Below are 16,350 nucleotides of genomic sequence, written 5' to 3' on the forward strand. Positions count from 1 at the left end.
AATTTTATTAAAATTGTAGCAAAACCTCAGTAATTTTACAGCAATTTGTGGAGCGCCAATTTTTTTTAAATGCGGTTCTGTGCAAACCACTATAAATTTGCAAAGGTTTTGCCTCAAATTTGAGCAAAGCATTGCAAAACTGTTTTTTAACAGACGTGAGCCAGGTGGCCCACCATATGATGTCCACCGGAAATCTGCATGTTAGGGCAGTTTGCAAGTCCGGGCCAGTGTATGGATGACAAAACATTGTATGTGTATGAATGACGTTATGGAAGAGACTTCATACACTGACTGTGGCCTGATACAATGGAACACATGGTTTTAAAGCTTTGAATCATCTATTTTTTTTGGTCAACTGCCTTAATTTTGTGACAGTACAAATAAATATTCATTCCAAATAATCACTGGCTAGGAAATACAATCCAAACACAACAAACAGGTTAATGGTGTCAGTATAATAGCTTTTATACTGCTTGCCTAGGTCTTTCTTCTATATATACTTTTTTTTCTCATTAGTCAATGCAGTCATTGAAAGATAGATAATGATGTCATTTAATCAGATACAAAGAACCTAGATATCATTGTTAAAGGGTCACTTCTGTGTTGGTGCCTTTTATTGTGCATATGATAAACCAGACACAAGTGTGCCAGCTAATAGAAAGAAGCAAAACATCTTGTTTTGCTCACTAAATGAAATTCAAGCCTAGGTTTATACATAATAATTCTGCAAAGAGCCGATTTATGGTCCAATTATTATGATTGCTTGCCATTGTTCAAGGTATGTTTGTTTACAAGCAGCAATTTCTCCAGTGCAGATGGTTTCTTTATAAGGTACAACACTGGTTGAATTTCAACGAAAGGAGGTTATTCAAGCCTCCTCTATGTGGATGAACTAATACAGCTCCATCTATATGCAAAGCTAGGGCCTATCAACATAGACAACATATTAACTTGTGATGAGCGGCAGGGGCTATATTCGAATTAGTGATATTTCACAAATATTTTGTAGAATATTCGTCATATATTCGCGAATTTCAAGAATTCGAGATTATTTTATTGAATGTGATAAATAGGCAATGTAAAAATTGTGTAATGCAAATTCGTAACGCAAAATACAGGCGTGGGTCACTTTGGCTACATTTTTCAAGCTGGTATAAGTTTCCTGAGACTGGAGAAAATGGTTGGCGTAGCAGAACATTAGAATAGCTTTATATGCAGATAGAATGCTCCAATATATTCGCAATTGCGCTAATCAGCAGTGGTTAGAATATTTTATCGCACTACGTGTAACTTCACATTTTAGCAGGTCTGCCTACAGAATACTGATTGGTGCACTAAGTATTGTTGTGAACTTGACATTGCTTCCTTCTCATTGGCCCACAAGCAACAAGCAAAGAGGAATCATGGGTTCAGATGGAAAGAAATGCCTAATATTCGATATAACAAAAACATAGCACTACTATATATTCTAAATATTTGCTAATTCTCGAAGTAGCGATATTCGCGATAAAAATTCGCTATTCAAATATTCCTGCTCAACACTAATATTAACATGTCAGATTAATTTCCATAAAGTTTGAGTTCAATTAGATTTTGATCAAATTAGATGGTGTGGGTTTCGTAGCTGTGTAGTCATGTCCGGGTGAAGTGTAGGTGCAATCAAGTCTCAAATATTTAGTGCTAAAGAAGTGAGTAGGTAGATCAACAGGTGATCAAATCAGGAGCAGTACCCCTTAGGCAACAGTTATTTAAACAGATGAGGCAAAGCTACTGAACGTCACAGCTCACAACTGTAGCAGTGGTGGTTCCCAGTGGTGACGTTGCAATTCTCACAATTCTTCCATAATTCATAGGGATGTGGCTGTATGGTGACTATATTGTTGCAGAGTCTCCCCACTGGAAGTTGTGATGGTATAGTGTAGTATCTGTCGAAGACTAGCTTGTATGTCAGGCTTTCACTGCTTCCTTCTCCCACTCATTCTGTCACAGAGTGACTGACTGGTTTTGCAAAATAGACCATTATGGAGTGCTGTCAAACAGACAGATCCCCATAGAACCAGCTGCCAGTACCCTTATGCTATCTTTGTAGGCTGCCAGGTTTAGCAGAACCCAAGTCATCACGCATTAGCCACACAGGCACATGCCTAATAAGACCCCTAAGGTGAAAAGGACAGCCCTTAAAAGGGTTTTCCAAGACTTTACTACTGATGACCTATCATCTGGATAGGTCATCAATATCTGATTTGTGGGGGTCCAACACCCAGGACCCCCACCAATCAGCTGTTTGACAAGGCATTGGCGCTCTGTGAGCGCTGCAGCCTTCCCCCTGCTCAACAAGCACAGCACCTTACATTTGATAGTGGCTATGCTTGGTATCTCAGCTCAACCCCCCCTTAAATCTCTTATTCTAACATAATATTCTAGAGGCTATGAACAGTGGTTTACAGCAGTAGAATACTTCACTTCCGTGTGTGAACCATTCATAATTTTGGAGGTCTGGGAAAAATGTTTAGCCATAGGTATTTATTGCCTATTTACCCCAGATTTCATCCTATAAATTGCAGATGGTGAAATACGTATGTGATGGAAATCTGCAGTATAAATTCACATCCTGCAGGATATAAAATCTGGCCTTTCTGTACAGATTCTGTGTGGATATCTACAGTCAGGTCCATAAATATTGGGACATCGACACAATTGTAACATTTTTGGCTCTATACACCACCACAATGATTTGAAATGAAACAAACAAGATGTGCTTTAACTGCAGACTGTCAGCTTTAATTTGAGGGAATTTACATCTAAATCAGGTGAACAGTGTAGGAATTACAACAGCTTACATATGTGCCTCCCACTTGTTATGGGACCAAAAGTAATGGGACAATTGGCTTCTGAGCTGTTCCATGGCCAGGTGTGTGTTATTCCCTCATTATCCCAATTACAATGAGCAGATAAAAGGTCCAGAGTTCATTTCAAGTGTGCTGTTTGCATTTGGAATCTGTTGCTGTCAACTCTCAAGATGAGACCCAAAGAGCTGTCACTATCAGTGAAGCAAGCCATCATTAGGCTGAAAAAACAAAACAAACTCATCAGAGAATATATATATATATATATATATATATAGCGAGAAATGCTAAGGGCACCGTCTAGCACCTGTATTGATAAGGAACCCAGATCTGGCCTCCTCTGACTATCCAGGACAGCGGGGTGCAGAACTTAGACAGATAAGTAGCGAGATGCAAGGTAAAAAGATCAGCCGCACTCACTGTCAATCTTCACATCTTTATTGCAGAGTACATACAGAGGGCAGACTCACATGGAGACTCGATATACAGCGACGGCCGTTTTCGCGGTGTGTACCGCTTCTTCCGGCTGTTTAATCCACGCTGAGGATCGTGTGTGCGCTGACTTATAGCGTCATCTAGGGGAGGGTTCAACCGACCCATCACTTGATAACCTTAGGCGCTGTAGCAGCAGCGCACGCACGAGACATAGATACATAAATACATAGATACATTAATGTATAATTTAAAAGCAGCAAGGACATGGATACAAAAAAGTTACAAACAAGTGACAAAAGGCTGGCATGTATAGAGGGAATAGTATCTACATATCCATCAGGGATAAATTATGTGCAAAATACACTACTACCGTATTTTTCGCCGTATAAGACGCACCGGCGTATAAGACGCACCTAGGTTTTTGGGGAGGAAAATAAGAAAAAAAAAATGTTGAACCAAAAGGTGCGCTTTTGAACTAATTGTGGTCTGTGGGTGATGCACTGTTATGGAGGATCTGTGGATGACACACTGTTATGGGGGATCTGTTGTTATGGGGGATCTGTGGGTGACGCACTGTTCTGGGGGATCTGTGGGTGACGCACTGTTATGGGGGCTCTGTGGGTGACGCACTGTTATGGGGGATCTGTGGGTGACGCACTGTTATGGGGGATCTGTGGGTGACGCACTGTTATGGGGGATCTGTGGGTGACGCACTGTTATGGGGGATCTGTGGAGGACGCACTGTTATGGGGGATCTGTTGTTCTGGGGGATCTGTGGGTGACGCACTGTTATGGGGGATCTGTGGGTGACGCACTGTTATGGGGGCTCTGTGGGTGACGCACTGTTATGGGGGATCTGTGGGTGACACACTGTTATGGGGGATCTGTGGGTGACGCACTGTTATGGGGGATCTGTGGGTGACACACTGTTATGGGGGATCTGTGGGTGACGCACTGTTATGGGGGATCTGTGGGTGACGCACTGTTATGGGGGATCTGTGGATGACGCACTGTTATGGGGATCTGTGGATGACGCACTGTTATGGGGGATCTGTGGGTGACACATGGGGGATCCTCTCTGGATGGCACTGTTATGAGGATCTGTGTATGACAGTTATGGGGGGGGATCTGTGGATGACACATATATAGCATCTTATGCTATGTGCCATCCACAGATCCCCTCCATAAGTGTGGGGGTCGCATTTGCTTTTATAATGGGGGTGGGGGTCGCATCTGCATTTATAATGACAGCGGGGCCCGTGCAGTGACTGTATTCTACTACACGGGCCCCGCTTACTGTATAATCATATCCCTAATAGTTAATTGTTGTGTGCACTGCATGTAAAAGCATAATGAGCGATAATGATGAGCGCTGTCTATTACTTACAATTAGAAGCGCTCGCCGTTCGGAGCAGAGAGGAGGGAGGAGGCAGGCCGGGAGGACGGGCGCTGGCAGTGTGAGTCATCCGTCATGCGCCCACGCCGCCTGCTTCATTCATAAAGTGGGCGGCGCAGGCGCGTGACGTATGACTCACACTGCCAGCGCCCGTCCTCCCGGCCTGCCTCCTCCCTCCTCTCTGCTCCGAACGGCGAGCGCCTCTAATTGTAAGTAATAGACAGCGCTCATCATTATCGCTCATTATGCTTTTACATGCAGTGCACACAACAATTAACTATTAGGGATATGATTGTACAGTAAGCGGGGCCCGTGTAGTAGAATACAGTCACTGCACGGGCCCCGCTGTCATTATAAATGCAGATGCCGCCCCCAGCCCCTCCTCCCTCACAGCAGATACACCCGCCGCATGGCATCGCGACGGGTGTATCATTGAAAACTAGGCAAAATCGGCTACATTCGCCGTATAAGACGCACTGCTATTTCCCCCCACTTTTGGGGGGGGAAAAAGTGCGTCATATACGGCGAAAAATACGGTAATTCCCTGCAATGAATAATACATTTCAAAAAGAGAGACACATTTATACGATGCCTTATTCAATAAATGCTGACAAATCATTACGCTCGTTCAGGCCCAAGTAACCGGTGTCATCGGTTTTGATAATAAACCAAGCTTCCTTTTGGAGCAGGATGCGGTTTCTATCACCTCCCTGTAATAATGGGGGCACCTGTTCTAAACCCGCAAATCGCATGACGCTCACATCTCCTCCATGTTGGCACCGTACATGCTCAATGATGCGTCCCTTGCCTGTTCTGATAGAATTACGGTGTTCCCGTATCCGCTTCTTTAAGGATCTTTTGGTCTTTCCCATACGCAGATCAATACATAGACTACAAATGTTGTCCTGCAATTAATAAATTGATGTACACAGTGTTCGATGCCTCCAAAAAAGAGATGGCGACCTTGAAGCATTTAACCGCACAGGGAGCAATCACCACAGCGATAGTTGCCAACCGGCTTACCGAGTGACAACCAATCGCACGGTCAATTTATTGGGCCTGAACGAACGTAATGATTTGTCAGCATTTATTGAATAAGGCATCGTATAAATGTGTCTCTCTTTTTGGAATGTATTATTCATTGCAGGGAATTAGTAGTGTATTTTGCATGTAATTTATCCCTGATGGATATGTAGATACTATTCCCTCTATACATGCCAGCCTTTTGTCACTTGTTTGTAACTTTTTTGTATCCATGTCCTTGCTGCTTTTAAATTATAAATTAATGTATCTATGTATTTATGTATCTATGTCTCGTGCGTGCGCTGCTGCTACAGCATCTAAGGTTATCAAGTGATGGGTCAGTTGAACCCTCCCCTAGATGACACTATAAGTCAGAGCACACACGATCCTCAGCGTGGATTAAACAGCCGGAAGAAGCGGTATACCGCGAAACGTCCGTCGCTGTATATCGAGTCTCCATGTGAGTCTGCCCCCTGTATGTACTCTCCAATAAAGATGTGAAGATTGACGGTGAGTGCGGCTGATCTTTTTACCTTGCATCTCGAAACTCATCAGAGAGATAGCAAAAACATTAGGTGTGGCCAAAACAACTGTTTGGAACATTCTTAAAAAGAAGGAATGCAACGGTGAGCCCAGCAACACCAAAAGACCTGGAAGACCACTGTAAACAACTGTGGTGGATGACCGAATAATTATTTCCCTGGTGAAGAAACAGTTGGCCAGATCAAGAACACTCTCCAGGAGGTAGGTGTATGTGTCTCAAAGTCAACAATCAAGAGAAGACTTCACTAGAGTGAATACAGAGGGTTCACCACAAGATGTAAACCATTAGTGAGCCTCAAAAACAGGAAGGCCAGATTAGAGTTTGCCAAACAACATCTAAAAAAGCCTTCACAGTTCTGGAACAACATCCTATGGATAGATGAGACCAAGACAAACTTGTACCAGAGTGATGGGAAGAGAAGAGTATGGAGAAGGAAAGGAACTGCTCATGATCCTAAGCATACCACCTCATCAGTAAAGCATGGTGGTGGTAGTGTCATGGCTTGTGGGCATGTATGGCTGCCAATGGAACAAGTTATCTGGAATTCTGAAGTGTTTTGGGCAATATTATCTGCTCATATTCAGCCAAATGCTTCAGAACTCATTGGACGGCGCTTCAGAGTGCAGATGGACAATGACCTATAGCATACTGCAAAAGCAACCAAAGAGTTTTTTAAGGGAAAGAAGTGGAATGTTATGCAATGGCCAAGTCAATCACCTGACCTGAATCCGATTGAGCATGCATTTCACTTGCTAAAGACAAAACTAAAGGGAACAAGCAGGAACTGAAGACAGTTGCAGTAGAGGCCTGGCAGAGCATCATCAGGGATGAAACCTAGCGTCTGGTGATGTCTATGCGTTCCAGACTTCAGGCTGTAATTGACTGCAAAGGATTTGCAACCAAGTATTAAAAAGTGAAAGTTTGATTATTATTCTGTCCAATTACTTTTGGTCCCTTAACAAGTGGGAGGCACATATGCAAACTGTTGTAATTCCTACACCGTTCACCTGATTTGGATGTAAATACCCTCAAATTAAAGCTGACAGTCTGCAGTTAAGGCCTCATGCACACGGACGTTTTTTTTTGCGGTCCGCAAAAACGGTTTCCGTTGTTCCGTGATCCGTGTCCCTTTTTTCTTCCGTGGGTCTTCCTTTATTTTTGGAGGATCCACAGACATGAAAAATGTAAAAAAAATCTAAGTCAAGTTTGCTTTTGAAATCATAGGAAAAAAACTGACACGGATCACGGAGGCGGATGACAATCTTGTGTGCATCCGTGATTTTTCACGGACCCATTGACTTGAATGGGTCCGTGAACCGTTGTCCGTGAAAAAAATAGGATAGGTCTTATTTTTTTCACGGATCACGGACGCGGATGCCAAACGGTGCATTTTCAGATTTTTCCACGGACCCATTGAAATTCAATGGGTCCGCTGAAAAAAAAAGGGAAAACGGAACAACGGCCGCGGATGCACACAACGGTCGTGTGCATGAGGCCTAAACCACATCTTATTCGTTTCATTTCAAATCCATTGTGTTGGTGTATAGAGCAAAAAATTTTAGAATTGTGTCAACGTCCCAATATTTATGGACCTGACTGTAAGTGCAATTTCACACAGCTTTTTCTGGGGAAAATAACTACAATTGTTGTACTATTTTTTCACACAATATTTTTTGTAAAAGCCAGATTTGGATCCAGCTGGAAGGAGAAATCTAAAGGAAGGCCTTATACTTCACTTTGCTTTGGCTCAAAAAACTCTAATTAAAAACTATGATGGCTGTTTTAAAAAGTGCTGTGTGTGAAACCACCCATTGGAATGGGTGCATTCATACATGCCATTTCAATGCAGTTTTTGAGGAAGGAGGAGAATCATACGTCTCGCTTTAAAGAAAAATACACTAGTTTTGCCTTCAAAAACTGCACCACAATGGTGGGTAGTACAAACTACCCTAAGGGTCCTTACATACATGAATCTACACTAGGGATTCTGTAAAACTTCCAGGATAACCTCATGCATCTTTTTAGGACACCCGCATTTTTTGCTGCACCTATTTGTGGAGTTTTTTGGGGGCATTCTTTGCAAACAATGTATTTGCCCAGAAATATTTTCCTCATAGCATTTATGGCCTATAGAAAAGGTAAATAAAAAAAAATGAAAAAACACCAACAAATGCTCCAGCATTCAGCATTTAAAAAAAAAAAGAAGCCAGAAAGACAAGAAATGCCACCTAATTAACAAAAATGCCAGTAGCAAAAGAAGAAAACAAACACATGTTCTGCATTTCATATTTCCTATAGACCTTCAGAAAACATCTGGAGTTGGTAATATTACTGCAAAAAAAGAAAAGAAAAAAGACACTAAAGCAGCAGAAGTGCAGAAAAAAACCACAAAAAAAACTCTCTATAAGGGTCCATTCACACGTCCGTTTTTTCTTTCCTGATCTGTTCCGTTTTTTCAGGAACAGATCTGGACCAGATCTGGACCCATTTATTTTCAATGGGTCCTGAAAAAAAACGGACAGCACAATGTCAGATTTTTTTCAGGACCCATTGAAAATTAATGGGTCCAGATCTGGTCCAGATCTGTTCCTGAAAAAACGGAACAGATCAGGAAAGAAACAACGGACGTGTGAATGGACCCTTAAAGCACCCTTAGGGTAGTTTCATAAAATATTTAATAGCGGTGTACCATTTTTGCAGCATTTTTATATGGGCATAGATGTCATTTTTTTTTTTTTGCATTGTGCAGCTACACACCAGGAAATGGTGGGAGTGGTTATCATGGCCCGGACGGTGTATTTGGAACTTACAGGTCACAATGATGATCTCCCCCTCTGGGGCGAAGCAGTGTCAAGAGAGCGTACCCTTCCTTTCCATGGGGCACTCCCTGCAGTTGAAGCTCCTGCCTAGTGGTAGTTGGAGTGTCCTTGATATTAGGTGTTTAGGTGCAAGGCAGAAGAGCAGGTGTAATGGCTATATCAATAAATAAGACTCTCTTTATTAAAGTACAGAATGGGCATAGTAGTACATCTGGCAGTAAAAAGGCACAGTTACAAAGCATATAACATAGTTCACACCTTCCCCAATAGCAAAATATGAACAGCAGCAATAATGAGGGTTGTAGTATTCCTTCTCTTTGTCTCTCTCTAAAGTCTCTCTGAAGAACTATAGGCATTCAATGAGGTTCTTATTTAATGTTTCTACAATTCCAAGGCTAAGGGGTGCAGATATAGGGTATGGTTGGCCAAAGCATCTCAAAGTGTGGAAAGGTGCATTAATAATGTTCTCTCTTACGGCAGCAAAGTCTCTCGGCCATAAACAAGCGCAATACCTTGCTGTCTGACTCCAATACATGGCCTTAAGGTCCTATATCTTCTAATTTCCTTCTCTCTGGAGCCCTTTGATGAAAATTGCCTCCTTGGCTATAAAGTCTCAGCTATGGGGATTCACTTAACTTAGGTCTAGCTCTGAGGAGCTTACACTTGTATGTCTTTACTGTAGCAGAGCCAGAACTTACCTCCACAGATAACTAACTAGAGAGCAGACCCAGGTCCATCTCCCTGCACAGTGAGCCAAGATGTTAACCATTTATTGTCCATACATAGCAGTTATCTCAACAATATAACATTACAACATTGGACGGTAAGGAGAGGGAAGCAAAGGAATCAGTGGCACTGCAAGACGATGAATCACCTGTCCCCCTTACTGCATCAGGAGTCACGGACCCGCGGCTCAGCGTGTGGTGCTCAGCGTGGATGCAAATAGACGTTCAATGAGTAGTAAATAGATAATAGGAACGCGGCACTCAACGGGGTCTGATGAAATGTCAAAACTTTATTGCTTCTTCATAGCAAAAGGTAGGCAGGCTGGGGAGTGGAATAGCCCTGTGGTGTGGATTGGCGGTGACGGCCGTTTCGCGCGTGGCTCGCGCTTCCTCGGACCACTATGACGCACAGGCGCACCGCCGTGCATTTAAGGACGAGCCTCCGATGATCACCATAGTGACCAGTAGACGCTCCACAGGTGCGCAACTGTGTATAGATACAAGAGAAGGACACATTGTGGCAATATAAAATAAAAACAAGTACAATAGAGCAACAAAGTATCAAAAATAGAGGCAACAATTTCCAAGAGGCAAAACAGGGTAATGGGAAAGCTAGAACCTTAAAGGAATACAGCCATATAATTTTTATCATTTAACCTGTGCAGTCCCATAGCTCCAGTTCTGATGATCCATTGAGCCTCCCGCTGCAGCAGGAGGCGGTGGCGATCTCCACCCCTAGGGATGGGTCCCATGGTCTCAATGCCAGCAAAGGAGAAGCTGGATGGATCACCATCATGGGCCGCACGGACATGATCAATCAGGCGGGGTGAACCCCGACCTGTCCTAATAGAGCCTAAATGCTCCCGTACTCTTTCGAATAGAGGTCTTATGGTTTTACCAATGTAAAACCTACTGCAAGCGCAAGTTACAACATAAACTACATAGGATGTGCGACAGGTAATAAAGTCTTTGACTTTATGCATTACCCCCCCCCTAGGGACAATACTTTTCTCTGCGAGTTTTGTGAACAAAAGAGCACATACCGCACTTATAATTACCCTGCGGTTTTCTGTTCTGCAACCAGTTGGTCTTTTTGGGATCTCTTAACACACTGTGGACCAATCTATCTTTCAGAGTGTGTCATTTTTTGAAAGTTATGAGAGGTCTTTTGAACACAACGTCCCAAAGGGAGGACTCGCCTCTCAAAAGGTCCCAATTGTTTAACACAGCTTGTCTCACTATGTCCACAACTGGACTAAATTTAAAAATAAATGCAAATCTGTCCTGGTTGTTATCCTTGGTCTTATCCCTAAGGAGACTATGGCTTGGATGCTGGGCAGCACGATGCAAAGCATGGATCACGTCTCTCCTGGGGTAACCCCTCTTGAACAGCCTCTCCTTAAGCTGGTGGGCCTGCCTGAAGTAGCCCTGATTAGAACTATTGATCCTACGTAGGCGGATGAATTGTCCAAAAGGGACAGCATCCTTCACTACAGGAGGATGAAAGCTGGTCTGGTGGAGCAGTGAATTGGTGGCGGTAGGCTTGCGGAAGCCTGTTGTGTGTAGCACACCATCAACCACGGTACCTCTTACATCCAGAAAATCTATAGTGCTCCCACCGAAGTTGAGGGTAAACCTCATATTCATTTTATTGGTCTCATTTAGATGCTGTACAAACTTTTTACACAACGCTTCACTGCCTGACCAGACCAAGAATACATCATCCACATAATGCAGATAAAGGTGGACATACTTCAGGAAGGGGTTCCCCAGTGAGAAGACATACGTCTCTTCAAATACCGCCAGATACAGGTTCGCGAACGCGCACGACACCAGTGTGCCCATTGCTGTACCTAGTATCTGGCGGTACCACTGCCCACTGCCGGTCAAATTGAAACACGTTGTTGGTGAGTATTAGATATAGGGCTTCTTGTATAAACTGTGAAAAAACAGGGCTCTTATCGGAGCGACTCAAAACCAAAGCTGTGGCTTTCAACCCCAAACCATTGGGAATCCTTGTATACAAACTCTCCACGTCTAAGGACACAAGGTGGAATTCCTCCCGCCACTCAAAATTATTGAGGGCGCGGAGGAAGTCCCCGGTGTCCTTTAGATATTTAGATACGTGGGAGTGCCTCTGAGTAAAGGCCTCAATAGCCAATCAATGTACATAGAGATGGGTTCGGTCGCTGATCCCATTCCAGCAACAATGGGTCGTCCCGGAGGATGGGACAGCGACTTGTGTATTTTCGGGACAAAATACGAGGCCGGGTTCTTAGGAAACTTAGGGGTCAATCTATCCAGGATACTCTTGGGCCGAAATTGTATGTCAATATATTTGACGAGAAGTGACTGTACCCTAGCCAGTATAAATGGGATTGGGTTATCACTGAGCTTTTCGTATTCTGTCTTCCAACTGCTTGGAGGCTTCTTCCAAGTAATAGGCCTTGGTCATCAGGACTACGTTCCCCCACTTTGTCGGCGGGCTTAATGATAACGTCATCAAGACCATCAAGCCACTGTAAAGCAGACCATTCCTCACGAGTAATATTGTGGGGTGACACTGGGTAAATCAGTGCACGTACATCCCTAAGTACTTTTTTGTGGAAAAGGTCAATGGCTGAGGCCGCCGGCATAGGGGAAGAAAGGTGGACCTGATGCAGCCCGAAAACAATTCCTGACACACAGGTGCGGCAATAATATCGCTTCAGACCCTTTCACTTTTTTCTAAATTTCAATTGGCTTCAATATAAACAATGCGACCATATGCACATGGTTGCATTATTTTCGGCTGCTGATTTCATATCTGCTTGAGAAGCAGTATGTTACTCTATTTCAAGTGGATTTTAGCTGTGTTTTCCATTTAAGTCAATGGGGAAGGGCTATAATAGCAAGTGATGTTTTTGGTGGTGCTTCTGCCTCCAAATATGCGCTGTTCACAGACACAGATAAGCCTACTGGTGTGCTACTGTTTAATATCAGACAGATTTTGTCCGTGTGAACCTAGCTTGAGAGAGTAGTCAGAACATAGCGATGTGACATGAAAGTAGACACACCTAAACATTACTAAACATACAACAAATATAGACTAAGACAAAGCAGAAAACATTAATATGAAAAAATAGAATAAAAAAATAGACTTTAAAAAATGAAGAAAGGAGAAAGAGAAATATATTTGTCAGATGGGTGGAGAATGTAAGGAACAGGGAAGGGGAGGGAATCCACTTATTAAAAAAATAGCCCCTGGAAATGTCACAAACGTACCTGTCTGGGCTCTAGCAGACAAGATTTCCAGCTTCGGCCCGACTCCGCCGCGAGATACACACTGGTAAGCCACACCCTCTGGTAAAATGACAGCATCATTAGCAACAGGATGCAATGCTCTTTCTCCCCACAGTGGGTGTGTGATGGCAGGGACTAGCAGTCGGCTCATTGCTCTGCTGATCTATTCCTGTGTGATGACCTATCAGGTTCTGGTACTCAGTCCTGGAACTCAATGCTCTATTTAAATCCCTTACTGGCCTAGTGCCAGTGATAGTCATTGACTCCTTAACTGTGCTCCTGGTTCCGATTCTGTGTGCATTTGGATTGCTTCTATTATTGACCTCAACTTGCCTTTGAACACTCTCTGTATCTCTCTGTCTGCCACGTATAATGCTGTCTTGACATCTTTTTCTGGGAAGTCTTTATCACCTACTGGCTCCAATTAGGATAATGGAATCAATCAACACCTTTGACCCAATGCTGGGTCTAATTACCAGATGTGGATTCAGTTACATATTTATTCCCAGAATTTTTTGTACAATCACTCAGAATTGAGAAAGCTCGTTGGAAGAACGAGTGAAACGTTTTCAAGAAATCTACAGTACGTCCAGTTGCCTTGATTTATTCTTTACAGATATACTCTCTGTATCGTGTTTGGGTACTATCAATAGAAGATAAGTTAAGAAAGGAGGGCGGCACTCACCACTGTTGTAATCGATTCCTTTATTCTTTATACAAAGACAGGTACAAACAATAGGGCTGGGGCAGGTACTATGTTTCTTGTCTGGTTCTGACTTTAGCTTGGCTATTTGACTACCTCCTGTCTTTCAATTTGGTAATGTATTGTCTGCTTAGTTCCGACCCATGTCCATAGGACTCCGTCTCTGTGTTTGTAAGATCCTCACCTGCTTTGCACTCCAGGGGAACCAAGAGGGGTCCTCGTGGAGTTGCGGGACAGGTTATGCGTGTCTCTGATGCACCAGCGCTGACCCCTTTGCGAGCCAGTGCGGAGATGCGTTCGCGTGGACATCGGAGGGGAGGACCGTCTGAGTCCCGGGGACAGAGTGGCCAGGCGAGTGACAAGACGCCGCGGCCAGGGTTGTCTCCGGTGTCTCCTGCGACTTCCGTTTCCGCATCTGGGTCCACGCGCTCGCATACTCGCGCTGAGTCAATCATGCGTCCGTGCGTACGCACGAGGGCAGGTTCGCAAAGGGATACACGGTCGCGAGTACGCGCTTCTTATGCACTTCGTCGACCAGTGGCGCATATTATACTGACTCACAAGAGCAAAGTGGATTAGGGAGCCAGCCATGGGTTAATCAACTTGTGATTGCCTTAGGCCTTGTACTCAGGTGCAGGGCAATTTGTTCACCTATGGTAGTGGACACTTGGCACCCTGGGATTGGTCAGCAGGCATTTAAAAGGAGGTCTCTCAGGGTGATCAGTGCCCACTGTTATTTTCCCTCAACCAGGTATAGGTCACAACTCCTAGTGACTGAAGACTGCCAGGAACTTTGTCCTTACAGCGGACCCAAGATCTGGAGTGACTCGACTGCCAAGTGCACAGCATCATTCAGCACTGGTTGGGACTATTCCTGGAATCTCCTTGCCTGGTTTTTTGTTATTATTCCTTGTTACCAGCAAGTGTCCTGGACGTTTATGTTTCTGGTGAATAAACACCTTTTTGCTTTCATCACTGGTCCGTTTGTTGGTGCCTTGCATTACAGTGTTGTTCTGTCTTTGTGTGTGTATGTCTTGCACTTTAGCAGAGTAGGGAACGTTGACCAGTTGACTATTCACAAAAAGTTAGGGATATACTGTATGTCTTTCAGGTGAAATTTATGGAAAACTTAAAAAGTTCACGCTACAGTAATATTCAATTATGAAAGTCGGGCATTTAAGTAGAAGCATGCAATGGTGATTTCCTCATCTCAAACAATTTATTCAAACAAAAGCCAACAACAGTGGTGGGTACACTCCACATAAAATGTCAATGTTTCAATAACTTGTCATGTGGCCTTGAGCATCAATTACAGCTTTACAACAACATCTCATACTGTTCACAAGTCGACTTATTGTCTGCTGACACATGGCATCTCACTCTTGAAGGGCGGCCTTCAGGTCATTGAGGTTCTGTGGTACAGAGTTATGAGCCTCTACATGGGGATTAAGCTGATCCCATAGGTTTTCAAGGGGGTTCAGGTCTGGAGAAAGTGCAGGCCACTCCATTTGAGGTACCCCAGTCTTCAGCAGCCGTTCTCTAATGATGTGACCTTGAAGAGCTGGCACATTGTCGCCAATGAAGATGAAATTAGGCATGTGTTGTTAATGCAGAGGCACAATGAATGGATTAATGATCTCATTCAAGTAGTATGGGCTTGTCACTGTACCATTCACAAAGTGTAGGGCAGTTCTGTATTGACTAGACACACCTGCCCAATTTGTAACACCACTACCACCAAAGGCAAACAGTGGATGATGCATAGTGCTCTCCTGACATCTCCAACATCATTGGGAACCGTAATTTCTGCTCAGTGTGAATAGACTTTCATCAGTGAACAGCACTGAGGCCCACTGGTCCCTTCTCCAGCGTAGATGCTCCCTGTCCCTTGCAGGCCTTCTAGCACGCAGACAACGCTGATTTAAATGGTTTTGAATGGTCTGATATTACACTTGGGTGCCTCCCACCTCCCTTAAATGTGCCTGGAGTTATATGGCATTCATCATCCTGTTCGGCAAGGCATTGTTCACAATGAAGTGGTCATTAGTGTGGGATGTGGCCAATGGACATCCACTTCTATGCCTTTCTTTGACTCTTCCAGTCTCTATGTTGCAACCTGCTGAAGACACTCTGTGGCACTCTAAGCTCAGTGGCCACTTCTGTCTGAGAACATCCTGCTTGAAGCCTCACAATGGTGAGGTATTGTTGACCAATTGTTAGGTGTCTTCTTGGTCTCATGATGTCAAAATGTGAACATCATGATGAGGAAGACTGTTTAAATACCAATTCTAATTGAACTAGGAAATTTATTGGGCGATTCATAGATCATACACCTGTTGTGAATTTTATCATTAAAGGGACACCGTCACCTGGATTTTACTAACTGAGCTAATAACATCACCACATCAGTCTCCACAATTTACATTAAAATATACTACCGTAGTAATACTGCCCTGTGTCTTTTATTTTGTCTATAAAATTATTAATATGCAAAGTACCTCAATAAGGAGCCCAAGGGGACGTCCCTCCGGCAGTTGGAGCCCAGCCGTGCCCATTACTTCGGAGCCCAGCACCACC

The sequence above is a fragment of the Bufo gargarizans genome, chromosome 4 (genome assembly GCF_014858855.1).
Source record: "Bufo gargarizans isolate SCDJY-AF-19 chromosome 4, ASM1485885v1, whole genome shotgun sequence".
Taxonomy (NCBI): domain Eukaryota; kingdom Metazoa; phylum Chordata; class Amphibia; order Anura; family Bufonidae; genus Bufo; species Bufo gargarizans.